The following is a 26,550-nucleotide window of genomic DNA, read 5'->3' as shown; positions in this document are numbered from 1 at the left end:
AAGCACAGAATTCCATTGACTGCAACAGCCCTGCAGAGCTTCCCCTTCGTGTGCAGTGGCACAACGCTCAGCTTGTTTCAAGATGTCACTGCCAAATCCCATGGGCACAACCCCACCTTCCCAGCAGGGCAGCAACCAGCTGTGGCAGTGTTGGTATCATCTCCAAAAACGCTGGCACTCACCAAAATCTAAAGCAGGTATGAGGACTGGGAGGATGCAGGTTGTGTGTGCCACCCCACAGCAATTCCAGGCAAGAACTGCCTGGGGGTCTGGATGGGAAATGGCAGAAGAGGGAACTCAGAGGTACCTGAGGCCTGGCACAGGTTGCCCAGAGAAGCTGTGGCTGCCCCATCCCTGGAAGTGCCCAAGGCCAGGTTGGAGGAACCTGGGACAGTGGAAGGTGTCCCTGCCCACGGCAGGGGGTGGAACGAGATGATCTTTAAGGTCCCTTCCAACCCAAATTCCATGATTTTATGATTAACAGAAATCAGGTGAACCTTTGGTTGGCACACTCAGGTTTGGTTTAGCCAGCAGAGGGTACTTTGTGTTCACAACAAGCACAGAGGGTACAGAATGTCAGAAGTTGCTAAATTGGTGGCCTGTAACTCCTCCAGCTGCAGTGAGGACAACACACATCCATCCGTAGCCTTATGTATTCCAAATTAAGCATGTCTGCATGGGATTTGCACTAATTAAATTAAGAGACTATCAAAGCAATTTCAAGTTAAGTATCTCCATGAGGATATCATCTGAATTTGGGAGGGGACAAGCAGCTCCTTCTCCCTGTTAGAACAATGCTTTTAATGACCACAAGCTGATTTGGCCAACAACAAAACTGGCAAAGTTACCTGCACCAATCATTAGATTTTTAGGGGTATTTCCTCTAGAATCCTCAGAATCTCTTATTTGGGCTGCAATTTTGATTTTAAATTGTTTTATGTACAAGGATAATTTGAGAAGAAATCAAAGAAAGTTTGGAGGAAGCTTCCTCCTACTTTTGTCTTCCATTTTTTTTTTTGTCTTTATTATACTATATTGGGCCTTTCCAGTATAAAATCTATGGCAGGTCTAATTGTAAGGAGGGAAATTAGGGGAAGAAGGGAAAAAAAGAAAAGATAGAAGAGAGTTATATCTGATCACTCAGCCTGGAAATTATTGTGTCTGCACAGCCTTGTTTCAAACCTAATTATTATAAAAGCTTTGGGGAACATTATTTTCAAAATGAAATCTTCTCTGTCAAAACTTTCATTAATAAGTTCTATTTCTTAGTAGGATATCATTTTACACAGAGTGCCCAGAGATCTTGCAATGTGGAACAGATTCTTTTTAGATGAAGTACACTATATTGCTTTAGGAGCATGGTAACTTAACATTTTACTTATGTTTTTGAACCAGGAAGGTTGTCAGGCTCTACACACACATATCTGAGAAATTAACTTCTCTTAGACAAACTTACCAACAGCTTTTGTTGCTGCTGTGAACACAGAAGAGATAGCAAAAAGGGAAGGTCACAGAATAACAGGAAGAGAAAAGAAAAACAGAAAATAGGGGGGGGGGAGGGAAAAGATAAATATTTACCATATAGAAAATCACATCACTACTAGCCAAAAACTTTTATGGCAACACACATTCCTGGGAGCATGAACACCCCAAAATGTCTCCCTTTTCTTCCTGCAAATGAGTCTGTGATGCCATGAAAGGATCCAGGCACCCAACCAGAGGATGAGAAAGACCCCAAAAACAGCCTCCCACACTGTACAGCACAGAGGGGCAGTAACTGGTCTAATAAGACCAGAGAAGGATTTGGGTTTCAAAGACAATTCCAAATTGTCAATATTTGGTTGGTTGTGCAAGAGGAGAGAGGAAAATACCATATAGCAGAGTTTCCAAGGCAAGGATGGATCCATAGGGATGTCCTCCAGCCTGCTTGCCCTACACCCTGCAGGCACATGACAAATGGGGCATTCAGTCAGTGAGCATCTTCCCAACATCCTTGGTTTGATCTCTCACCACCCCTGATCCAGGCAGCCATGGAGCCCACCAGGAGGATCCAGAGCCAGGAGGTTGCTCACCAGCACCACTGCTGGCTCCTGTCAGCAGTTTGGACACATCTCTCACAACAACAACAAGGAGATCCCATGGAATCAGCATTTCCTTAAACAACACAGTTCTGTTGGGAAAGTCCTGACCAGCTCTACATGTAAGACAAATCCTGGATGGCTCAGATGTGTCTCCAGGCTAAGGATAAATCCACACCCTCCAGAAGAAAGGCCAATTGCTCTCTGCCCTGACAGCCATAGGTTCATCAGGTGACACAAAAAGGGAAATGGGGCCACAATTAAGTTGCATTTTTGGGTTGTGTTGTGGCCCAGGATAGTTTCCTCCACGTGCTGCAGATCCAACAGCATCAGAGCAAAGCACAGGAAAGGCTGGGGCAGAAAACTCGCAGTTGCAGCAATCAAGTTGTGGAAAAAACATCCAGAAGATAGGAAGGGAATCAGGAGAATTGGGATTTAGACCCAGGACAGAGCCTTTTGTCAAAACCAATGGTTCTACAGAGTTTCTGAAAGAATTTCAGCCATTGTCAGAGCAGGAGAGGTACTGTATTACCTTATATATAAAATCAGTAGCTGGGCATTCCTCTGAAACTCAATACACACAAGTTTTATGCACAAATAATGAAGTGGTTTCTAGCTATAATACACCTACATCCAGGAAAAAGGCTGGAATCCCTCATGCCCTTGAAGCCTTGCAGAATTATGGATTCCTGTTCATCCCAAAGCAAGGAGCATATTTATGCATATCTGGCCAGTGAACGAAACATCCACATCCAAAAAACGAGTCCGTTTTTGCCTGAATTTGGGAAGTCTTCCTTATGATTCCACAAGGTTGCCCTCCAGTATATCCTAGAGTACAGAGCAGGCAGGTTTGCTTTGGATCAAGAAGCTGATCTGTCCCAAGGGCACCAAACTCTGCAGTAGTTGCTATGGTACTGCAAGTATTTTTGTTTGTTAAACAGTAGATTAAATAGTCACATAAAACGATTAGACTGCACATTGGATCATTCCCTGGGAAGGCTTATGTTACAAACTGGCTTTCTGGGGAAATTATTTAAGCTTTTCACTTAAAAAAAAAAAAAGGTTTTTTGAATGTTAGGCTGGTGTGTTTAAGGGAATCTACTCCTGACTGCAATTTAAACTTATTTGTGCCGGCAGGTAATATTTTTAGACACTTTTACACCTATTAAAAATGTTGTTGCAACTGTTGGCTTCCTGCAGTAATAGCTCCTGTATTATCATCCCTGTCCTGTATGGTCAGGGCTTGGATTACAGTTCTCTTGCAAGAAGGATGGATGTCTTGCCTTGGGTCACAACATGCTGCAGGAGAAGTTAAAGATTAAGTGTTAGTCTGCACTACCAGACAGAACAACAGATTCCCTTAAAAGGCCAAGTCTCCAAAATCAGCTTGTTTGGTTACAAGAGTTACTGGGGGAGATATGAAAACTTTTACTTTTGTGTATTTTATTTACCTGCCTTGGCATCTGTACCACACTCCCTTCAGTAGGTCCAGGCACCATGATGAGAGAGATCCAAAAATAATCATAAACAGTCAATGGCTGATGAATGAGCCTGGGACTAATTGCTCAGATGACTCCACAGGCTCAGAAGCAGATGGTGACCAAGCCTAAGGCAGCACAAACAGCACGTGTGACAATTACAGAAATGGAGAATCTGTCCCTCTGGCTCATACTATCCAAGAATTCCCACTTTTTTTCAAGGTTCCAGCCTAAATGGCAGAGCAGTGTCAGATTAAAATTAAGCGTCAGCAAAAAGCACCCAATTAACTTCCAAAACCATAACAGCAGCTTTCCTCCTGATGGCTTTCACCAGAACATGACTTTGGAAAACACAGAGAATGAGTGTTAAAGACCCAATCCTGACACAGTAAAAGTGAATCATACACACAGATATCAACAGAGATAATTCTAGTTCTGAACAAAGATGCCTGATTTCAGAGAACTTCACTTTTAAAAAAAAAAAAAATCTGTAAAGAAAGGTCCAACTAAGCAAACTAATATTAACATTAGGCAAGCACAGCTGTAGATATCAGATAAGAGCAGTTCTGAGGATAATATTTGGCATATATTACACTGCTTCATCTGTTTTTCCCGTACCCCCATAAATGATGACAGAACTCTTCTCTGCAAGAGTTCCCACAACCCAAGGCATTGATCACTGGAGCTTCCAAAAGAAAGGCACGAGCAGCCAATAGTGGCTCCAAAGAAAACAAAATGTGTACCAAACTCGCAAGGAAGAAGTCGTAAAATTCCCATCAAAAATGCCAGTAGGACTGAAGCAGATCAACTGCAGACAGACCTGGAAAGTTTACTGCTGAGTTCCCCTCTGGAGCGCGGGTGGGACGGAGCAGAGGCTGAGCAGCTGAAATTCCAGCCCCAAACACTCCGTCCCCAGGCAGGAGGGGACACGGACGGCCCAGCCCTGTGTTTGTCACAGCAGCAAATGCAAATAAAAATGCCCCTTTCCCAGGATCTGAAGCTTTCTGCCTCACTGCCCAGACCTGGGGGCCACTCGAACCCACAGGCCCTGCTGCAGCTTTGCCAGTGTCCTCCTGGGGTTGGTGCTTTGGTGTGACCTGGAATCACCATCTCCTGGGGATGAGCCACCATCCTGCTCACATTCAGTGCTCTCTATCCAGCCTCCCCCGGGAGCTGGGCTGGCCCAGATGACCCCACGGGTGTGAAAAACAAAGCGGAGAGTGGGAACACCCATGTTCAGAGAGGACAAGACTCACAGGAGCCTGGAAAGAAATGCTCTAAATCAGTTCAAAACACAGAGTTACACAGCATCTTCGCCTCCCATGGAGAAAGGGCCGTCATGAAAGTCCTGGCACCACATTTAGAAAGTTTGCTTCACAACTAAGTTTTCTTTGAGGAAACTTAACTTCTTTTTTTTTTTTTTTTATCCTTACATTGACTATCTGGGATAAGGAACTGGTTGTAACATTGTTGTTTTATGGATGAAGAAACAGACTAAGATGAAAGTCAACATTTTCTGGTGTGGAAAAAGAAATTGGGCACTGCAGAGTTTGGGTGTCCTAACTTGGGCTGTCTGAGCAGCAGCAGCAGGGGGGAAGAGGTTGTTTGTTTGTCTAAGGCTCTCCCTGCCCTGAACTACCAACAGAAGCCAGTGGAAGCTGCTTGGATTTGGCAACTCCCAAACCAGACAGCCCCAAAATTATTGACTGCTTCTGAAGAGCTGGCCTGAGCAGTTTGGTCCACATCACACACAGGAGCTGGTTGTGGAGCCACGAAGCAGAACTCTGGGCCCCCTTTTCATAGCTCACGAGCACTGCTGGGCCACGGTGTTTTCAAAAACACATGAGTTAGCTCTTTGGATGCCTTCTGAGGAACTCTGAGAGCAAGCAGCAACTTTTTAAGCTTGATTTCAAGTTTTAATGCCTATCTGGACCCTTTCCCTCCTCTTCCATTTTTCTTTTTGAAAAGATGAATTCCTCCATTTAGTTTTAATCCTATTTCTCTCTCTCAAAGCTGCCAAGAAATCAAGCCCAGTTCACATCAGACAGAAAGCAGTTCATTTCCTTGGGATGAACCAGCAACTCAACCAAAGCACACACCACCCTCTGCCTCTCCTGCCTCTCCAAGCCATTCAGGCCACGCTGGATAAGAAGGGATGTCATGGGATGTCTCCCTTCCCCTGACCGATGGTGCTGGAGGCACAGTCAGACCCCCTTGTTATCCATCAGCCCTGGGGGCTCACCCCAGGCAGCTGCAGCCCCAGAGCCAGCAGAAAGAGCAGCCCAGTAGTGATTTTATTTACAACCTGCTGACAACAGAGTGGGAATCGATAGAGGCTGCAGGCAGTGAGTGCCTCCCTGTCTGTCAGCACCCGGTGGCAGCTCCTGCACTTACTCCCTGGGCAGGAGCTCTTTAACCCCTTCTGTCTCAGCCCAGGATTCACAGGGGTCCCTGACATTTCTGTTTATGGCAGCTTTATCCTGGTGCTCTCCCACTGCCTTCAGCTGAGTTGCTTCCAATTCAGAGCAGTGAGGACACAGCAGGGCCTCCCACAGTTACGTATTTACATATTTACAAGTGTTGGTGGACAGATATTGTAGTTTCTATACCTCGTGCACTGCCAGGTGTCAACACAGAGCACTGAACTTGTCCTCTTTTACATTCAGATGACACTAAACCTCTGAGGCTGAATTCAGAGCAAGTGCTTAGCAAGGTCCTTAAGATCTGCAGGAAGCTCAGAACCTGTTTTCCCAAGAGCTCTTTGTACATGAATCCAAATTCACCCCCGGGATGCACCACTTTGGGGCCAGCATAACTTCTCTGATACCAAGTGACACAGGTATAGCCCCCCAAACTAAATACAAAGTGACATTAAATGCAAGATATGCCCCCCCACATGTTAAACCGAGGTCATTCTAAAGAAAGTGTCAGCCTTTGCCTCCCACCCTACCTGGTGTGATGATAAGCAGGTGCAGCCACAATGTCATCACCAACCAGTGAGGAGACAGATGCTGATAAAAGGAGATCAGATAAACTCCAGATTCCTCTGCTGGTGAAAGGGCAAACACTGAAGGGCACCACAAGTGCCTTAAACATTTCTGTGCAAGGATCTGTGGCAATTTCTGTCTCAAACAGAAACAAATCCAACAGCTTTGATCTGGTTCACCCAAACTTCTATTGGCATAAGCGACAATTGTGAGGCCCCCAATTAAAAAAAAAGGGTTCTATGGTTACAATGGGTCCAACTCTACATGAGAAATGCAAAAAGCCCCTTGTAAAAATAACTCCTCGTGTTTCACCAGTTTTCCAGATCACAGAACAGTTGGTCAGATCTGAGCAAAGACAGGAGAAGATCTTTTGTAAGTCTGGTTTGTAATTCTCGAGATGCTCATCAGAGCAGATAGACAAACTTACACTGGATTTGAGGATCTTAATTCTGTGTCAGAGGACATGCAATCCCAACCTGAAAGCAACACTTCAAACCAGCTGAACCAGGAGAGATTAAAGCTCTGTGTACTGTTGGAAAAAGAACTCAAAACAAGCAAACAGTTAAAAACATTTATGGAGCAAACATAAAATTTCCATTAGACAGCTGGTTCCTTGCTTGGGGAAAATATATACGTTGCTAATAGGAATTATATCCTGTTTCCTTTCTACTGCTTAGAACACACAAACAAATTATATTTCAGCCTAATGACATATTATTCATGGATCTTTTACTTCACTGGAATTTATAGTTCAATTCCAAACCTGTAATTTTAAATGTTGGCTGTTTTTCTAAGTAATTCACCAGAAGGGGGTCCCAGGTCCCCTTGCTTCTCCTGCTGGCAAGGAAAAAGATCCCCTGCCAACTTCTACATAAATGGGTGTATATCACAAGCCACAGCACTCAAATGCCCAGACAGGGCTTTTCACATCAGAGCTAAAGTGAAAAATAATACAGACACACACATATTACACGTGGAGCCTTTCCTCTCTGAGGGTCACCCAGCTGGTGTTCAGTGGTGGCAGCAGAGCACTGAGGCCCAGAGGACTAAATGCAGCAACTAAGTAGGATACTACTAAAAATGCTGTGTTCAAAGAGAAGGAAATCTGCTACCAAGCTCTTACTGCACGAGCCCATTGCTGAGCAGGGCCTGGGCTGAGGGAGAGCATCTTTCAGGACAGTCAGGGGAGATCTTGGCCAAGGCAGGTGCCCTGCAGGGACCCACTCCCTGCCAGCCCAGCTCCCCCAGTCCCACCCCGTGTCACAGGGAGGTTTTGGGGCATGGCAGGGATGGAGCAGAGCACTGACACGTGTAACTGAGGGCTCCCTGCCAGCTCCAGGAGGTTTTGGCTGAGAAGACTGCAGGCTGGCTCCCTCTGACCGGGCAGGAGGGTCTGTAGGAGTGGGCTGGTACCTCGTTTCTGGAACACGTGTTCCAGTCACCTGTGGGTCACATACCAGAGGGCTGAATGTTACATTTCAGCAGGGTAAGTCCAGCACATCACACGTAGCTCTGGAGGAGGTGTGTACCCAGAGCACAAGGATTAGCACGTCCCCACAGGGCCAACAAACTGAGCTGTGCCCTGTTTGAGTCAGCAGAGGGGTGGCACTGAGGCAGAGCTGTCCCCTGGGAGGAAAGGCACAGAGCAAGTCACGACCATGTCACTACACTTACAGAGACCTTCTAGTTGAAATAAGTGGCAGTGGAGGGGAGAGTAACTTTTTGAGAGCCCAGCAGGACTCTGGGACTGCACTCCCCTAAAAAGATTCCTGCAGAGCTCACAGTGCCCTTGGCCTCCTCCTGCCCCCCTGCACTGTTTCACAGACCAATTTCTCCCCCTCAGCAGGTCATGGGAGCAGACAAGTGAAGATGGGACTTGATCTAAGATGTTTCACTGTCACAAGCTACGTTAAAATCCAGGGGAGTCTTTTGCTCTTGCCCCCTTGAAGTCACAGGATCTGCTTTCTTGCTCTGCATTATGTCAGTTTATTTTATAGCAAGAAAGGGTGGAAATAAATACCATCAAACTAGCCCTGCCTTTCCTCCCCCATGTTCCACATAGGAAAATCCCTCAATCCCCACAAAACAAGACGAAGCTCATGCCAAACCTAACAGAGCTCATACAGACATTGTTATCTTTTGAAATGACACCTTCAATTTAATTATCTCAGAGATTAAATCATCTCCAAACTATTAAGCAAAATAACTCAGTGGTGCCAAAACACTGCATCACACCATGATTTCTCTTTTTTTTTCTAAGCCCCTTTAAACCTCCACTCTGCCTTGATATACAGAATGGCAGAAGCACAAAGATCTGCACTCCTGCCTGGCCCCTGCGAAGCCCATCCTGCCTGCATGGCCCTCCAAGTTTCATATCTGCTTTAATCCCAACCTCAACTCCACTGATGTAACTTCAGGGCAGTGCTGGGGGCTTCAGGGAATCAAATTTAGCATGCTGGGCTGTGGGTTGTACAAGTAAAAGAATACCTGAAACTGCAGCAGTTTCATCTGAGAAAGTGCAAGAGGAAAATCAACCATCTCCAAGGTATTTTAAGAGTTTCCAGTCTTGAATGGTTTGCCTACAGTTCCAGAGAGCCATCCTTATCCCTCACTGCACACTACATTGACCTGTACAGCTCTGTACAACTGGTGCTTGCTGTGCTTAACTGGACACACATTTCTTAACCCATTCCCCCAGTGGTCTTGGAAGTCACCTCACCAGCCACATGGCACCGACCAGCCCGGGATCACCATGGGAACAGCACATTCCTGGCACTTGGTGGACTGTGGACACTGGCTGAACAGCCAAAAGAGAAGCATTTTCTTGCCTTCCCTTCCCACAGGAATGTGTACCTGCCTCAGCAGGGACAGGGGGACAGGGCTGAGTGAGCAGCACCAGCACCCCACAGCAAAACACAGAGGATTCCTTGGTCTCACTGCACAGCTTCAAGTCAGGGCAAGCATTTGCCAAGAAGGAATGGTTATTCCAGCCAAGCTTGTTAGAACTGCAGTGTCCTTTACCATATGAAGGCATGTGGAGCAACATAATGAAGTCTGAAAGAACAAGGAAATAATTGCAACCTTCTGGCTGCAGGGACCAGACAGGAGCACACACAGCCTGGGAAGTGGCTCCCCTGGCCATTATAAACCACTGAAACAGAGTGTGCGTCTCTAAAGATGATTTTAGAGCAAGCACAGCCAGCTGAGGGACCAAGGAGTGGGTGGGAACCATCAGCCAGTTTTACCTGGACCCCAGGAAAGCCAATTAGCCCAGAGTCAAATGTCTGGGGACACACATGCCCTGAGAGGCCATGCTGAGGGGCACACGGGGCAGGCAGGGGTGTTCACTGCCCTGTCAGCAGTACTGCACAAACTCGACTTGGGCTGAGGAGAAAAAGGACAGGGGGATAATTTTACATGACCAAGGCAGCATCCATCTCTCAAACATCTGTCATTTCTGTTCTGGGGAAAAGAAAATGCAAACTGGATTGAGGCACAGAGCTGAGAATCACTTTTATCTCCTAAAGAGCACCTGTTAACCACAGGTAAGTCACTTGAGGTGTGGTATCCCTCGGTGTCCCAGCCTGTACAGGATGCTTTTTCTTCCTCCTCTGTGTACAGGCACACACCATTCCTCCTTTAGGAAGATCTCTTAAATCTTATAGTAGAGGGACAAAGTGTGGCCATCTAAGCCCACAACAGCAAGTACTTGCCTCAGGTACAGCCAACAAGGTTCCTGCCAATAGGAAGTGCCAGGAAGAACAAGTTTTTTGAAAAGGGCTGGAATCAGATGGTTCCAAAGGCAAGAGTAAAGCACCACACATCAGACTTAACAGAGAAACTTACTTAAGGTTCTTCTGAAGCACCACCAAATACCTGCAGGGCTGGGCTCTGGTAGGTTTATCTGCTCTGATGCACAGCAGCTCTCAATTTGAACCAGGCAGAAATTTTGGCTGTGTTCCCATCCTGTGACACTGAGATCCCAAACACCCAATTTCACAGCTGCCTTAATTGTGTGATCTTTTAATTACAGCAGACAGTGCAGACAGGAAGGACTTTGGGTTGGAGACTCTGTTCTGTGTTCCCAGCACAATACAGATCCAGGGCTGTTCACTACACAAGTAACTCTGCCTTCTCCACTCCTTCTCATCCTGCAGCATTCCTACGCCTTGACAGGAGAATTAATTGCTTGACTGGTGTCTGTGCTGTTTGCTATTTCATACTCTGTCATATCTCCCCTTACACAGGAATGGTGCTGAGCTGTGTGGAAAGGGATAAGGGTTTGTCATGTCTACAACAGTTTGCCTTTTAAAAAGTTTTAACATTCAGTTCTCTGGAGGCCTGGAAACAAGAGATCCTGGCACAGGAGGCTTGTGTGCTAATGACATGACACTGTATTGGATTTAGCTAAACTGTGGTCCTGTGAATGACAGTGCCTGCAAGACAGAGGCAGCTGATGTGGACAGAGAGGGAGGAAAGAAGAAAAACATGATGTCAAGCCTAAGAACTGACCCGTCTGAGTTATCAGGCTGCTCTGAGTCAGCAATTTATTTTATTAACATTATTCCCTCTGGTCTTACGTCTCAGTTACCCCTGGCAACCCTTTCCCAAACTCCCTGTACTATTCATGTGCTTAAAATCAGCACATACTAAAGAAGAAGGTCTGATAAAGCAAGAACTCAGGACTGCAGTTTAGTGTCATTATTCCCTCACAGTCTTCAAGACTGATGCATCAGAAACCAGACACAGAGAGAAAAAAGGGGGGCCAAAGCAAGGAAGCTGGGACAGTGCAAGGATTGTCTCCTGTGAGATCCTGCAATGAAAGAAAGAAAACAACAGAGGAGGAATATATTTTATATTGCCAAAATATTTTCTCTTCAAAAACCTTCCCACAGGTTTAGAACAACTGTTGGTCTGACCTAAAACTCAAAGGATCTGCTCATGGTGTTTCTTCCTCCTTGCAGAAGCTGATTTGAAATCCTGTGCTGTCCCCCTGGAGGAGTCTCTTGCTCCAGTGTCCTGCTCCACCACACAGCAAACATCTGCCAGAGGCTGGAGCTGCCCCTGGGATGCTGCAGTGGGGAGGGAGTGCAGGACTGGGATTCCATCCTTCTGGGTGGGATTTTAATTCACGACCAAGGCAAGCAAAAGGAACAGACTCCTGCAGAAGCTATCAGGCAAGTGGCCACTGCCAATTCCTCCCTAGATGATCATTCCACAGGCAAATTACCACCAACCTCCCCAGCTTTCAGCAGGCCTTGTGTCCCTGCTTCCCTCATCACCTGTGGATGTCATCTGCTCCTCAAACCCCATTAGCATCACTAAACATGGAAAAAGGCAGAGAGGCATTTTTCATTCTTTCACCTGGGGCTGGCACAGAGTTTTTTGATACAATCAGATGAGCAGCAGCCTTCAATTCTCACAAAAAAGGAGATCTGTCTCTGTCACAGCTACCCCTCAGCTGGTTCCTTTTCCAAGTGGAATTCCATTGAAACTATCAGGGTCTTATACAAGCAGTCATGGATAGGCTCTTAGGGTGGACTGCCACCCCCCTTTCCAGCTTTCTAAACAAATCAAGGGTGTAAGAGTTATAGCCTGCCATTCCAGCATCCAGAGTTCCTGATGGTCCTTCAGCTCACCTTGGACTAAGAATAAATTGCTTTCCTTCCTACTAGTTTTCCTGCTCTTTCTACCCATCAATTGTGCAAAGACCTGTGAGCAGAGCACAACTACTAACACACTGAAGGTTTGCAGAGAAGTTCAGGATACATTGTGTGGTGTCCAGTTCCAAAATGGCATAAATTACATCCTGGAATGCATTATGTCCTGCTATGTTAGACAAGGGGAAACGTGGTATACAATGAAATAAAAGACATCCTGGAACCTATTACATACTCAAAAGACAAAAGAAAGGACATTATAGATCGATGTGGCTAATAAATGATGTGTTGGCATCTTTTTTCTACCAAGATGTGGATTAACAACAGATGTATTACACTAATGTCTATTTGTACACTAATCTAAAACAACTGCATTGCTGTTGCAGACAGGAATTTGATAAATGCAGCCCCCATTCCAGCTCCATGAGTGCTGCTGAGCTTTAGGAAAGGTGAGGAGGGAGGTGAACCACTCCCAGAGTTTGGGCACTTGCTCTCATCCCTTTTTCCTGCTGGGTTGTTCCCTGCTGATTCCTTGCCTGCACAGCTGGGATCCCGTGGATCCCACGGATCCAGGGAAGAAAACAACCTTGCACTAGCCCAGAGGGCTCAGCTCAGCTGCAGGAGGCTTGGGGAGTAAGGGCTAACTCAGCCTTTTGCTTTTGAACTCCAGAGGCTGAAGGGTTAAATCCCAAAGCCCAGCGATTTCCAGAGTCTCACTTTCCTGCTCCCAAGCCAACAGCCCTCCTGCATTTACAGAGAGCCCTCTGGGAAGGGCAGCTGCACAAAGCAGGCACAGGAGGTGCCTTCCTCAGGGAGCTGAGGAGCAGGAGAGCAGATACACTGCTGGATTCACCCTCCAGTTCCTTTCCACAAGGGACAGCTGGAGAAGAGTTAGAGGCAGAGCCTCCAGAGCCCTGTGCATCCCAGTTTGAGAGCTGTGGCAGTTCAGTCACCTTCCTTCAATCTGAGGAGACAAACACAGGGGAGCAGCCTTTGCCACTCTGGAAACCTGGAGGAAGGCAGCAGACAGGGTGGAGACAATCCTTGGCCAACCACCTTGGACAAGGGGGAAATTCAGGTTAGTACCAGCTGCAGAGAGGCCTCCCCAGGCATTGCTGCTCTCCTACAGCACAGACAGAACAAAAACCTGTCCACAACAACCAGGGTTTGTGGTGTCTCATGACAGGGAGATGGAGAGGAAATTGCCTCCAGTTCCTTCTCCCACATCCTGGTTTTCCCTGGGAACTGATGTGATTATTCCCTACTAACCAGGGGGCAAATAGGTGTGGAGTACAAGCAGAGGAGTTTGGAATACCTGACCCTGTGGACCCAGCAGCAGTTGTGGATGATGGCACTGGTGGGAACTGCTGTGAGACACCAAAGACTGGGCACAGAAGAGCAGCAGAGGCTGGGAATGAGGAGCCCACACCAGCCCACCACCCCAAAACTGCATCTCTGCCTGTTCCTGACCCAGGCTGTGCCTTAACAGCTGGAAGAGAACAAGAACAATGGGTCTGGGGGGAAACAAAAGAAACAGAAGCATAAGAGAAAGAGGGAAAGGAATGTGAAGCTGGCTAGATGAGAAAGCCTAGGTGAATATATCTGATCCTTCCTCCCCAGCCAGCAGAGGCTTGCTCTGCAAAAAAGATTTTCTCTGAAATAATTTGCATTTGCTTCCAAACTTAGTGCAGATCTGTCACCAGTCACTCAAAGCTCCACTTCAGGAACTAGCAGAGATTATAAAAAAATGTGATAGGGTCTGTCTTCACAATGTTCACAGCCTGGTGTGGCCAAGAGCACTACTTGGAGAACAGTAGGACAGACTGGGAGTGCAATTACATGACACTAAATGCCAAAGTGGGTCGGCAGCCATCGCACAAACACGGAACATGGAAATCTGTGAGCAAAGACCCTTCTTTTTAGCACATCCACAGATGCCACACACATTTTTCTATGTATATTTGCAATTTATATTGAGGGAAATCATTATTATATGTTAAGCAACACAACCATCTCTTCAGGACCAGCATCACAGCAGGTTTCACACTCCACTCCACCCACTGCTTTACTTCCAACAGCACGTTCAGTTCCCAACCCAGCACTGGCCCAATACAACCTATGAATGGGAAGCATCTAGTCCCATAGTTACCCAAACTTTAACTTCCTAGAGAGACTACTTCTATTAAAATTAAACAAAATCCTCCCTGCAGAGTTCCTTGTGATGATACTTAACGAGATGTTGTTACGAATTTTAAGAAGTTCTGCTTCACATTAAGAATTATCTATATGCACACGCTTGCTAAAGGCCATCTCTGAGTAGAAAGCTGCAGAATAGCTGTGTTCTCCTCAGAGATCATATATCTTCCCTTTCCATAAAACTCCTATAAAATCTGAAGCAAAAGGGAATCTCATATGCAGGCCATGGTCTCTGCCTAAGAAGCTCTGGTTCACATTTTCATTTCTTGCATTTCTCCTGTTTTCCCTTCCCTGGATGGATGTCAATGCCCTTAAGGTGCTGAAAAAGCTAAGTTACTCCACATGGAGTAGAAGTGGGAAAATTCTCCAACTTCCACATAGTTCAGTACTCCAGTACAGCCTGAAGTTTTGCTTCCTGCAACACTTCAACACTTTGGAGCAAGTTAATTTTTCACGGGACAACAGGATTTACAAACTTCCATCTGACATTTGTTTGAAGGAGGCTGGCAAAGTGATGTGATGATAATTCCACAGGAGAAGCACACACGGTGGTCTCATTGGAAATTCTCCTTGTTGGCACAGTCAGGACAAGGATGGCAGCCTTATTGCTGAGGCAGTGCAGGGACCCTGGGCTCAAAACCAGCCCCATTAGGCAAAATGGGCCATTAGTGACAATGTCTTATGCCAATTGGGGCTTTTGCCTTGTGGGCATCTGGAGAAAACAGACTCCAGGAACAACAGAAGTTGGCTCTGACAACACACACTCAGCAGCAGGACCAGAATCCATTACCCAAAGAAACTGTTCCTCTGTTCAGAGCACCCCCTGAACACCATAAGCAGAACAGGGAGCCAAGACAACTCCTGCCTGAAGCACCAACTGTTTCTCCATATCTTTCACCTCCCATGCACCACCAGCCTTCACTCCCTGTCCCCATCTGCCCAGGGAGGGACAAGTGCCAGCTGAGCCTGTGGCTTCTGTCCCTGGACCTGACCTGGAGAGGGACATCTCAATATTGCAGGGAAGGAAGTGAGCTCCACTTGGGCAAACCAGAACGTGAAACTGCAGGCCCAGAAAGGTGGGATGAAAAGGGAGGTGAGGGGAGAGGTAAAAATGTGGGAATGGTGAGGGACAACACATGGAGGAACATACAGCATCCTGCCCCAGGCTATGCAATTCCTGGCTGTAGCCCCTGTCCCTGAGCACCAAACACTTGAGATGAGTTAAGAGCCTGGCCTGGGTGCTGCTATGGAGCTGGATCTCTGCTGCTTTCCATCTGTTTGTACTTGAACTGATCAAGAGTCTCATGAAAGAAAAAGAACCTCTAAAAAGCCATGAATAGGGAAAACTGGGACACTGCAAGTGGATATCCTAGAAGCAGAAGAGAGGAGAAACTTTGGCTGACAGTACTCAGAGCCATAAGAACACTCTCCTCCTATGTTTAATAGCCATTAAAGAAAAAAAAAAGGAAAAAGATATCCATGTACAAAAACAATCACTCCATCAAAAGCTGAAAAGGGGCCCTAAGGCCACCTCAGCCTGTGCAATGCATTGGAAGGGTGCAGTGGGAGCTTTAATTGCTCCAGTGCTCTTAATGCAAAGTATTCCAATGGCAGCATCTACTTCATGGCCTTGCTGCAGACAGTCATTTTGTGTGTTGATCTCTGAACGTGTTGTGACAATTTGTGGTGCAGTTCAGTCACAAACACCACAGGGTTTGTCTCTGACCCACCCTCTGCACTGAGCATTAGTCCCTCGGGGGACACTGGGCACCTCTCAGGAGACACCCTGTGTTCACCTCCCACACACTGCTCTGCAAACAGCAGCATGGGGGGGCAGACAAAAACAACAGCAAAAAGGTTGTGGTCCCTGATGGCAGGGACAAAGAGGCCATGAGAAACAATGGATATAAATGCATCCAAAGACTTGAAAACAAATCTTGCTGTGATCCTGAAAAGCAGGACAGCAAAAAAGACCCGGGCAAATTGAGACTTTCTTTGGACAAAGATTTGGTCAGGACAGGAAAGTCATGGTTCCAGAACAGAGCTGACATCTATATGGCACAGGGGAAAGTTGACCTGACTGCTATATTATCAAAAAGCCTGGTGTTGGGAATGAATCAAGGCTTAGAGCTTGTCTACCTAAGTTCATGGATGCCAAGGAAAAGTCTTCCCTTCCCAGCACACCAACAGCCAGAGAGGACACCTTAAGTCCATGTGACTGCAGTCACATGTGCCCCTTTGGAAACAAGAGCATTGCTGCATGTGCTGAAAATAGAGCTAAACTGTTCTTCAATGTATTCCAAAACTGTCCCCATGGCAACAGGAACAGAGCAACTCCTATGGAATCAATTGCCATCCCTGCTTGCTGAGCATTAACATTTATCTCCAGAGATCTGCAGCACAGAAAGCTTCCAGGAACCAAACCAATGCGATTGTGGGTTAAAAAAGACCCTGAGAGGCCCAGGTGTGATAAGAGTCAGATCCTTGCTCTTGAGAGGACACACAGATGGCAGACCACATGTCTGGGGAGGGCAAGATGCTCCTCAGGTAAGAAAAGGCACCATATTTGGACCTGGGAGCAATTCACAAAAGGCATCTACAGAGAGAAATTCTAGATGGCAGCTTGCAATAATGGAGATGACTGAGAAAGAGCTTACTAAGGGAACCTGAGACCAAACACCAGTTAAAGCGGAAGAATATTCTTGCCAAATTCCTTCACTTGAGGACTGTGTAATTAGGCCAGGAAAAGCACAACAGAATACACTACAGAGAATAGTCCTGCACTGGCTTGCTAACCCAACAGGCCTCCTCCAGCCTCCATCTCCAAAGTCTGCATTTCATCGCAGCTACCTGGAGGGTATGGATTACACCCGGTGGGGAGCCAGCAATTCCAACACAGAGCCCAGGCCAAGCATGGGGAGCTGCATTTTAATACAAGCCCTGGACTAGCCAGGCCCTGTCAGCAGGAGAGTTCTACCCAAATACCTGCTGGTGGGCAGGACAGGTGGGATGTGCACGAGCTGTTCTGAGCAGCTCCTGCGACAGCCACCCATCCCCTGGGGCTGCCAGGCTTGAGTCCTGAAACTGCCCAAAACCTCAGTTGTGCCCCCCTGCAGAGCTGGAGCAGGGGCTCCAGACAGAAATCCAGCTCACATAAACCACCTAGACAAGCCTGCTGTAAATGGGATCCAACTTACCCTCAAACACAAGGCCCACACTGCCTCGCCAGGGACAACAGGGATGTTGCCGAGACTCGAAATAGTAAGTACGTCAAAAATCAGGCACCTGGGCACCACAGCAGAGTTCTCTTTCCCCTACCACCCCATAAAACAAAGCTACCCAAAAGAGCAAGCCAGATCTTGGAAAGGTTGCCATACTTGTGTGACCTTGCCTGAGTCATGACTGGACCCAAGAGTCTTCCTCCCTAGCTCTGGACTCTGAGTAGATGGCTACACTGCTTCCCTTGAGACCCAGCGAGGCAGAAATAGGAAATGAAATGGAGAACAGGGAGGAAATTCCATCTCCCAACACAAAAAAATTAAGAGGCAGTCTCAGAATTCTCCTGGTAAGAGGTAAAGAAATACGTATGCAAGAGTGAAGGCTAAAGACACAGAAATATCTTGTTAAATTTTTACAGTTTAACCACTGAACAAGCTACTTTCTCTCCATAATTTATACCTGAATTGCGTGTCTAGACATGACATCATTTTAAGGTATGCCTTGTGTTCTGTGGTAAGTTTACAATAACCAGAACTTATAATTGCTGTGGTTCAGGTCAGCAAAAGCGGAAAAAATACCCAAAGCCCCTTCTAAGCAGCTGCTCTCGGTAATCGCTTTAGTCTGTTGTTTTCTGTCAAGGAGACGAGGCCTAGCAAATGCTAAAAGCCAACCCTGAACCAACTCCCCTTCCTAAAAGCAATGAATACCACAGATAATCTTCAGTTCTCAGCAGCTTTCTTTGGTATGGTTCATATTAGGGGAGTGAAGGGCAGCCAGATAAGCAAAGGCAATAAAACATCTCCTGTGTGCCCACGGAGGTTGACACAGGCCCTGCTCCGTGCCCCGTGTCCAGATATCCTGTGGGGCTCAGGTGGGATCACAACAAATACCAGAGGATTCTCACTACTGAGCCAGAAATCCCAAGGCTGCAAAATCTGGAACCACAGCTTGGTTAACGAGCACCAGCCACTCTTACTGGAGGAATGAACCCCGCCGTGATGGGGCTGCTGGCCAAGGGGCTTTAATCACATGAGCAGTTGCAATCCCTGCCCTGGAGAACATGGCCTGGAGCATCCTATTGCATCAGTGAAGTGGAATTCAGTCATTGGAATGAGGGGGGAAACTGTGCAACCTGAACGCTGAGTGATGTTTTGGGTTTGGTTTGGGGGGTTTGGGGTTGCTTTGTTTTCACACACATGCTGGATACCCCAGCCAGCCAAGGAGGAGCAGGAGCTGGGATCAGAGCCCACAGGAAGGTGCTTCAGTGCACATCAAAACTGTCTTTGTGGCAACAAATGCAGAGAAACTCTCACGCTGTCAGATCCAAGGCAACCCAAAGAGAAACCTGGATCTACAGGTGCTCTGGATGGAACTCACAGTCCATAACATGCATCTCAAAAGGCACAGGTGTGTCACACACAGGGAAATTATTTGTTACCTAGAATAAAATAGTCCCAGCTGGAAGGGACCTACAACACTCATCTGTTCCAAGTGCCAGCTGGTTTTTTTGACAGAAATGTTAGAATTGGTAAGAATTAAACACAAATGAAGGTCACACACACTGTGCTCCTTCCTGTTACCTCCGTGGGAAGACAAACTGCAGCCAGGAAAATACCCAGAATAAGGTAAAAGACAACAGGCAGCAGCCTTGGGTAATAGTTATTGACAGTGAAGTAAGCAAACTGTTGAGTCAAAAGGTAAATCCTAACTATTGCTGACATCTAAAAGTCATAAAAGACTGTCCAAAATCCAGCTTTCATTACCAGTCTGGAAAGACCCAAAAGGTAGCGGATAGGACAGTCACTGTCCCTTTTTCTCCAGGTCTCAAGTGATCCAATCCCCACAAGTGCTCACAGTTACAAGAATGTGAGGGAATAGAATCAATATATTGATGTGTATTAAAATAAAAACACCTTTCCTTTCTAGACAGGTCCTGCAGAGTTTTGTTATATCAGTGTTAGTGGTCCAACTCTCCTCTGTCATCTGCAGTAGTCAGAAAAAAACTTGATTATTTCTTAGCTCTTCCAACACCCTCTCAGAAACTGGGAATCATTTCAGTGTCACGCTGTTCATGCCATGGTGAGAGCTGGGAAGCAAAGGAAAACCATGCCAAGTGCTGGCAAAGACTGCCCTGAGGTGGCTGGTGCTCAGGAGAAGTGGTGAAAAGAAGGAGAAAGTGGCCACTGGTTGTCAGTGCCAAAGTAAAAACAGCCCTGAGAACACCAGTGCTCAATGGATCCCATGGGAGCAAGCACATTCCTGCCCAAATGGTGCAGCTGACCCATTACATCCTCTGTCCCCACCTGAGTGCACATTAGGGTCTACAGCTGGCTTATAATGCAAGTCTGAAGTCATCAGGGCTATTCTGGCTCCAGGTCTCGTTAAAGATGTTGAACATCAGCCCAGGTTTGGTCAAAAAGTTACACAGGTTTTCAAACTGTTCCAGCTTGCAGTGACCAAAGGTTGATTTAGGGTTTGCTGTCAGAGCATATTCACATTTACAGCCCTACAAGCTGCCATAAAAAGCCAGGTGAAGACCAGAGTTTCTGCTGATTTGAGATATGAACAAGGTACAAAACCATGTGGATAGGAACTCACTCTGGAGTCATCCCAATTCCAAGGGAAAAGGACTGATAAATAATCAGCTTTTGATATACTTCAGGAAAATGGTCCTCTCTTATTCCTGTCAGCTTCTAATGAGTTTGAAGTGTGAAACTTATTTTTATTGTCTCTCCTGCCTCAATCAACAAAGAGCAGAGCTTAACAGCAGAACTTGTGGCAGAACACAGATTCCAAGGTGAATATTCTAGAGTTTACAGTATTCACATTTATTCAGGTCTAGGAAACCAATGCTGAGTGCCAAAGGACACTCACTCTGGAAAAAAAAGTCTCCACTAGGCATTAATGGAGCCATGTAAATACTCATACAAGTTCCTTATTAAGTGTGTGAAAGAACTTGTGATGCTGTTCTGTAAGGAGCTCACAGCTTTATGGTTACTATCCCAACTAGCACTGCTAGGAGAGGTTCTCCTTCCCTAAAACAAGGGCAAGAATGATACCTTTGTGCAGACACATCATGCTATAAATGAACTACTCCCAAAGCAAGGAGAATGGCTTCTTTTCCTGTGTAGCTAATAAAAAGCTGCTGTCTTGCTGTGAGTGCTAATATTAAGACAAAAGCAAGAATCTTCACGTTTATGTTAAACGTTAAATGTAAACCAATACCCATCCTCTGCATCCCACCCAGACAGACCAGATGCAATAGAAATAACTGCTTATTTATGTTACCACAAGGACCAGCAGACACACAGCAGAAGGACAATGTTCAAGGCATCTCTCAGATCACACTGAGAGATGTGTTTAGCAGATAATACAACTGGAGAATGCTTGAAAAGACACTGTTTGCTTAATCACTTGAGGCTAAGTTTGAAAAGATCAAACAAGCCAAGTTTAGGAGTAGCTTGTTCCCCTTCTTGAATGGGCTGTAATATTTTACAGAGCAGAGCCCTGCAGCAATCCAGAGAGTGGAGTTTGAGCCATTGCTACACAAGTGCTGGGAGCACATGGATTTAACAACTACTACCACCAGTAAAGAGAAAACCAGAACTTTTGTTACTTAAGTACAGTTCTCTGCCATTGAGGCTAAAAAACACTGGCTGACAACAGCCACACTTGTATCTCCCACCCAAACTGGCCACTGGAGAAGAACTAATTAACCCAGACATTCACAATTTCCATCAGTGTCTCAGTGGTACCACAGCAGTTTCTACAGCTTGTGCTGTAAGAAACACTCTCCTTCCATGAGAACAAGACCCGACACCTTCAACAGAAACCTCTCGTGCTTGGCCTGGGGAGCCACATGTGACAGTCACTGGCAGCAGGACACAGTCTCATTAAAGCCCATCTGCCGGGGGTGTCCCTCAAGGTTTTTCCAATGAAGGACCACCTAGCAATGAACACAGGCCCTGCATTCCCCCGGTGGATACATGCCAAAGACATCTTTAGTGTTACTGCTACAAAAGTCATTATGTACAAACAAATGAAGCATTACATTCTGAATGCTGCCTGGGTCTGCTTTCTGCTTGAGTATATTTCGTTGACAGGAAAAGAGAAAATGCAGGAATTTCTTCAGCCGTCTCTTAGTACCTCCACAACCAGGTAAGGACTAGGACATCTTCTAGTCCCGTATTTCTAAAATCCTTCTGACTTTCTTAGAATTGCTGCCCAAATTAATGGAAGCCTTGGGCAATCCCACACCCCTCTCTGTTATTATTTTAATGCTCTTCTCTTGGATCTGCCTGCACTAGAGGCATCAGCCATCCATGGCATTGCAGGGCTTAGCAAAGCCACGAGCGTGATTAGCGTTCGCGTTCCTCCTTCGCTGGGATTAGCAACCAGAAAACCGCAAACGTTACAGGAATTCCCCCGGCAGGAACGAACACATGGAAGATGTGGTTGCATCTGTAGCATGACCCTGATGTTGCCTCTGTTTTCTGCTGCACCCATTGCTGTGCATCTTGAAACATCTGTGCCTGTGCAGTGACTGATTACCCAGAGACACGCAACAGTGCTCGGTATCTGCGAGAGGCCGGGGACTGAACCCTGGGTTTATTACAGAAGAGAGCTGGAGGAAGCTGCTTGCCAGAAATCCAAACTCTAGCCAACAAGTCCCTCCAGGCTCACTTGGAAAGGTCTTGTAACCTCATTGCCTTATGCCTGCTGGGCTCAAAATGAAATGCAAACTTGCATGTTACTTGTGGATTTGGATGCGCTGTGCAAGGAGAGACAAATCAGGAGCCCGAGCAAGAAGCATATGTTATGAGGGCAGAATAAAGCTTATCAATTCTTAATGAACTCTGTGATAGGGGGTTTTCAGAGCCATTCCTGAGTCTTTCCTGCTTGATGGTCGAGGGACCTACTCCAACCCATTTGAACAGTGATGTTTCACTCACATACCTTTTGACGAAGTCTTTTATTAAATGTTGTTCAAAAAAATCTATCTGGCGGTACATAAAATCAAAGCTGATTTCTTCAGAAAGCCCACCAGCAAGTTTTGACCAGCCTTCAATTATTTCAGACCTGTAAAGTTGCTAAAGACCCACCCAACAAGAGTTCTTTGCAATGCAGTGACAATAAGGGTATCTTGCAATGCTGCACGTATGGGAAACACTTAATCAGTTCCTAAACTCCTTGGAATCACAAGCATGAGGTCATTGGAATGAGTCTATACCTACTTCTTGTCCAGTATTTGAAAACCATGAGTTAGCCCTAAATGACTGCCAGTTATGGCATTTTTAGAACAGTTGTGTATAACACACACCTACTGACTCCTCCAACTGGTCACCACAGTGAACCAATCTAATTATTTAACCACAGGTAAATAATAAATAAAGTACACAACATATTCAAATGCCTTCAACTACAAAAGGCATATTCTTTTCCAATCCAAACAGTTTCCTCCACAGATGCAACACACCCTTTACAGCATTAAAATCCTGGGGCTCAGCTGTGCAACACAATTAGGACTGGCTTTCACAGGAACTTAGCAGTAAAAAGGCTGAAGTTACAATAAATGCTGAAACTTGGCCTCTCTGAGGAGCACCAACACATACACATGAAGGTACCACTGTACTAACTTTGCTGCCTTTATATAGAGAAGGCATGATGTAGGAATGACACTTGTTGAACATGCTCTTGCCTAGCACTTCTCCATGTTAAATTGAAAGCCAGCTCCACCAGAAATTATCTGGAGGAACACTTCTGGTTCCCCATTTCATATAAGGAATCAAGTAAGAATAAAGTCTAGGATTCAGCAATATGGGAATTTGATGCTTACCTCTTGCTTTCACCTTCTACGAAACATGAAACCAATCTCAAGAGTTATCCAGGACAACTAAAAGGAAATAAATCACTGCACTCAGAAGAGATGGCACTCTGCAAGTCAGGCATTGCTGGGCCACTCAAGGATTCTCCTGGAACAAATTCAGTAACTTCTTCCTCAAAGAACCATCCCATTCCACACTGTTTGACAGCAACATTAAGTCCACAGATTTCATAACTAAGCCCTTGAAAATCAGTGGGGAGGAGCTGTAATTTCAGGAGTGTTATGCTCAAGAATTAAATACAAACCAGCTGGTCAAATGGGCAATAGCCCTGTGAAGTCAGTGAAGGAAAGATACTTTTCACAGCCACCCCCTCCAACTGTGGGCATTTCACATTGAAGGCCTCATTTCCTATTCCTGATAAAACCCAAACAAGTCACTAAGGCAGCAAGGAAGCTCAGGAACAGCTCCAGCAGGTGGTTTTAATTCTTCTTCCATTGTTATCTATAATTCACTTGAAAGGCATCAAAATGAACTGTGGACACCAATTAGAAACTGTTGGTCTCATTTAGCTCTTCCCTATGCAAATGACAGTGTACAGTCCAAAAATTCCTACCTTCTAAACACAGCCCCACCCTCCCCCCACCACCTCCAACAGGAAGGTCTGTAGAAAAGAGGAATAGGGTAGAGTTTTTCAGGAGAATGTTTCCCCTGATTTTGGTACTAACTGCATTTGCAGGACTGGCAGCATAACGTGTCACATCCCCCTTTTTCCAGAGGGCACCACACTGTCAACAACTCCCAAGGCTGTAACAATGAGAGTCTCACATGTGAGAAAAAACCAACTCCCTTCTAATGGCCTCAAGCAAATAAAAGTTTCATCATTGTGAAGATGAATGGGAAACAAATGATAATTTGGGGGAGAACAGGAGCTCTGAAAGGAACAGCTACATGAGAAAAGCTCAGGATTGAAGGAGGTCAGGATTATGAAAGGGAGAAGACACTGTCAAGAGCTTGTGTGGGCTCTTCAGAACCCACATCTTCCAAATTCTCATTCAGGAGTTTCCTTGGATGCAAAACTATCCATATCTAATCAACCACCAGAGATGTGTCTAAGAGTGCTTATACAAATCTAACAGAGCCCCAGGATGGTTTGGGTTGGAAGAGACTTGAAAGCCCATCTCCTTCCACCCCCTGCCATGGGCAGGGACACCTTCCACTGTCCCAGGTTGCTCCAGGTCCCATCCAGCCTGGCCCAGCCCTGTCCCAGGGAAGGGTATGCTCACTCCAGATTAGAGATAAAGCAAATTCATAGGAAAGTCATTCACTATAAACAGGTGTGTCTCCCACTTGTGAATTAAGAAACACACAGCAGAAAGCATCCAATATGTTTGGGAAAGCAAAGCAATAGCTTATCAAAATAAAAAGGATTCTTTACATACCACAGTAATTGGATGGGAGCTAAAAAATCTTGGGACAGTGTAATGGTACAGCACACAGCTTTCCCAATTATGTTAAGATAACATCTGCAGATATTTAGCACTTCAGATATTTTGACATTAGGTGCTGAATAAAATTCTCCCTGCTCAGATTAGAAATGTCCAAAAAAATGAAACTACTCAGATGCTGGAATGCAGTGTCAAAATATTTGGAAATCTGACAGGGATTTTTTTTTTTTTTGACCATGTATTGAAAGAGAAGATGAACACTTCGAAATTGTTCAAGTAGTCACACATCACTGATGCCAGAAAGTGCTCTCAGCAGGCTGCACATACTTCCAACAGTGACCACACGCTCCAGGAACTCCTCAAAAAATTTGATCCAGGGTGACACACGTTGTGCCTGAAGCCAGAGGTTGCTGAATGGTCAGAACACTGATGGGAGAGGATGGAAACTGGGTGACACATCAGAGGGTGGTTTGGGAAGCTTCTGGTGGAGCTTCATGTTGAAGGGGCCACCAGAAACACGAGCAGGAAGAGGTGTAACCCAGGGAGCAGCAGGAGGTGGAGGTTCTGGAATAAAATATTGGAGTAGATACCTGTGTACTCCAGGTACACAAACATCAGTGCTCAGAAAGGCACTGTCACACATCAGCAACTCCATCAAGGGTGATCAATGTCTTTTGATGCTTTTTCATGAAATATTTTTGAAGGTAGGTTTGCAGAGATAGTTATCACATTTTACCACCTACTTACTAACTAGATAATTATTAGGGAATTCAGGTTGCATGGAATGCAGGGAATTCTGTAGCATGAATTCACACAATTCACTTGTTGCATCTAATAAACATTAAACTTTGGCATGAGATGATATTTTCAGAAGCAAATATGCTCTGTGGAACCAAATGTAGGACTCAGTTTCAAGGGTGTCAAAATGAGAACAAAGTCACTTTTCACTACAGGAATTACTGAACCAGCCTCTAGTAGAGAACTATCCATGCTAGATCCAAACTTGAAGGGAAAGAACCTCAGTCTGCCACACATTTGCAGCACAGAACTGCCCAGGGAACCAGAGAGCACCGAGAAAAACACCTCTGGAGAATTGCACTGTTCTAATGGAAGCTTTTACTTTATGAGGGAAGTGGGAAAACATCACTGTACAAGGATTTTGCAGCAATTTTGCAGGCAGTGCAATGTCTCTTGACTCCCATTGCCTTCTCTTAGATTTTCTCAGTTTCTAAGGGCAAGATGAAACAGTTCAGGGGCAGCAGCTCTGGAGTTGCTGTGTGTGATACACAGACTGAAATTCCTTGCTCACAAGTGGTGGCTGTGGGGAAGAGGGAGAAACAAGAAGGAACTGAAGTCACTCGAGAAAGGGAAAAAACACAGGTTCAACTCCTGAACAGAACTACTGTGATATCACAGAAAATGTTACTCCATAATCTTCACATTTCATCTCCACATATGTTGACAGCTCTGTGTTTTAACAGCTCAAACAAGACTTGCAGAAGTGAGGTCCCATCTGCACCCCTTTGAATACCCTTTCTCCTACAGCCCTTCAATGGGCTTCCAAACTTTCAGGTCTCATGTTTTGATGTCCTTTCTCATGGTCTCATCAAAATTTTGTCTTATAATTGCATTTGCTCACTTGAGATTTTCCTGGCAGTGTTG

The 26,550-nt window shown here is 45.7% G+C and overlaps 1 protein-coding gene across 8 annotated transcripts in view; it reads right to left on the bottom strand.

Annotated features, from left to right (window-relative positions):
- The window catches only part of COL26A1 (collagen type XXVI alpha 1 chain), a 181,975-nt gene that overhangs the window by 100,190 nt on the left and 55,235 nt on the right, over positions 1-26,550 (bottom strand). The window lies entirely within an intron of this gene.

This window comes from Pseudopipra pipra, chromosome 21 (genome assembly GCF_036250125.1).
Source record: "Pseudopipra pipra isolate bDixPip1 chromosome 21, bDixPip1.hap1, whole genome shotgun sequence".
NCBI classification, from domain to species: Eukaryota; Metazoa; Chordata; class Aves; order Passeriformes; family Pipridae; genus Pseudopipra; species Pseudopipra pipra.
The sequence above is the reverse complement of the archived record's forward strand: the minus strand, read 5'-3'. Positions and strand labels throughout refer to the sequence as shown.